Here is a 2,349-nt window from a genome sequence, read left to right as displayed (position 1 = left end):
ACAAGGTTTTTGAGGTGAAATAGCTGTTCTACTCTGAGTGTCTGTGTGAGGGTATGTACACATATGTGTAGGGACCTGGGGATACCAGAAGAAAGCATTAGATGCTTCAGAACTGGAGCTACTGGCCAACCTACCAGCTAAAACAAGGTCTAATTGAAGATGAAAATTTGTCCCCACTTTTCTCTCTTGCCTGCCTTCCTTTTAGCATGAATAATATGCCGAGCGACCAGTGAAACTAGCCTGCATCCAGCTACCTTCAGAAGCACTGAAGGAGAGGAGGCACTGCTTGTGTCCTCTCTTGAGCCCTGACACTCAGGAGTAAGCTCAATAGCTCTCGGTCAGACACAGAGGGCCTGCAGGTTTTCTGTAGGCCAGTGCTGGCCTCTGGAGAGATGAATCTGTTCCCAAAGCAGGGTGAGCCATCAAACTAGATCTTTGCAGTCTGTCCCCCAGTGTGACCATGTTCCCTGAAATGGATGGGAACAAGAGGACATGAGGAGGTTCTATGGGAAAACACCCCATTTCTTTGAAGCCTGTTCCTTTCTGTAAAGGATGATTTCTATAGAAAGTAAATAACTTTAATTGTTAAAAAACATGACAGTGTATCACTTCTCTTTAGAATAATCTTTGTATTTAATGAGAATTATTATTTCTTTATATAAAGAATCCAAGGATCTTTGATTTAAAATTAATTTGACCATTTATTTTTTTTTCTCTTTTGAAACAGAGACTTACTATGCAACCAAGGTTGGTCTAGAATTTGCTATGTACCCTAGACTGGCCTCAACCACCTCACCCTACCTCAGTCTTGAAACTGCTAGGATTTCAGGCGTGTGACAGCACAGCCAGTAAAAAATAACATTTGAGTTGCAATGACTCACATTTAGATGGTAACTTCCAAAAGGCTGCAATTGTATGTTACATACATATGTTTAAATTTTTTAAATTTAAAAAAAAAGTTTTTTTTCCCCTAGATTCATGTTTTGTTTAGATAGAAATTCAGTGTCCTAGCCTGATGGAGCAGTGCGGGGCCTTTTCTCCTCTGGGGTCCCACCTTGAGCAAAGCCTTACTGGTTCCCACCCAACCCTGGCTTAACCTGATGTCCTCTCTGTCTCCTTGTTTCGCTCACAGATTGTCCTCTAGTTTCAAATGCCTGTCAGTGAGCTGGGATGACAGATTTGCCTGTGCTGGTGTGCCGAGGCAGTATGTACTTGAGCTCAAGCCTCCTGGAACCAGCTCCCGTGGCACTGCTGTGCCCTGTAGTGACTTTGAGGGCAGGAGATGAGGTGAACGTGAATCCAGGGGAACAGGAGAGCAGAGTGGTCTACGTGACTCCCAGCATCTCACTGGGCAAGGACAGCACTATCCTGCATCTTATTTTTTCTAATTTTTGGGTGTAGACTTCTGAGCCACTCTGGAGACAATAGAACCATCCCCAGTGATGTCCAAAGTGACATGCACTTGCTCATCTCAGCCCCAGACGGTGAGCGACAGTGAACTTTCGGTGCCTAGCAGCACTTTGTCATATAGAGTGGGTTATTAATACTACCCCGGAGCCTTGGCAAACGCCATCCTCCACCACATTCCACATTATACTTTTTCGTAAACATCTTATCTCATCCAACCCAACATAGCTCCTAATTCTTTATATAACCATGAAACTCAACACTCCACCTTCGTTGGATGGGTCCTTCTCAAACTCGCTCTATATTACAACAACATTAATTGCTATTTTATGCTCATCCACAGACAGACAACTTCACAACTTCTTGGTAACTTACAAGTGCACTGGTTGACAGCATCCTCAATTAGCAGAGTCATTTCCATATCCTGGACATATACATTGATCAGAAAAGATGACAATTTATTTTTAGACAGACGCAGCCTGCATAATTTAAATATATTTCCCATTTGGCAAAAATGGTGTTGTAGCTAATGTATGTTCAATATTTCCAAAAACATTGGTACTTTCCCATAAATATCTTCCATATTTTTTTCAGTGAGTAATAAAAAAGGTTGAGGTGGGATGTGTTTTAGCCCACCACATTATATCACTCCTATTTTTCCTCTTTGTTGGATGGCAATCAGGGGCCCCGATGCCAAGCTTTGGAAGCAACAGCATCTGGCTCCTTGGCAGAACCCGCAGGCAGACTTGTTGCCAGCCTCTAAGCTGTGTCTGGGTCTGTTGCAGGGTTTGGCTGCAGATGGGCGCTCTGGGTTGCCTCGTGCTTCTGGAAGCCAGTCCTGGCGTTCCTTTTATTCTGAGGACTTTACTCATTTTTATTCATTTGTGAAGAAGGGCCCATCCAAATGTTTTATGAAACCAACACAGGAGAACATTAATGGAT

Source organism: Mus caroli, chromosome 1 (assembly GCF_900094665.2).
Source record: "Mus caroli chromosome 1, CAROLI_EIJ_v1.1, whole genome shotgun sequence".
Classification (NCBI taxonomy): domain Eukaryota; kingdom Metazoa; phylum Chordata; class Mammalia; order Rodentia; family Muridae; genus Mus; species Mus caroli.
The sequence above is the reverse complement of the archived record's forward strand: the minus strand, read 5'-3'. Positions refer to the sequence as shown.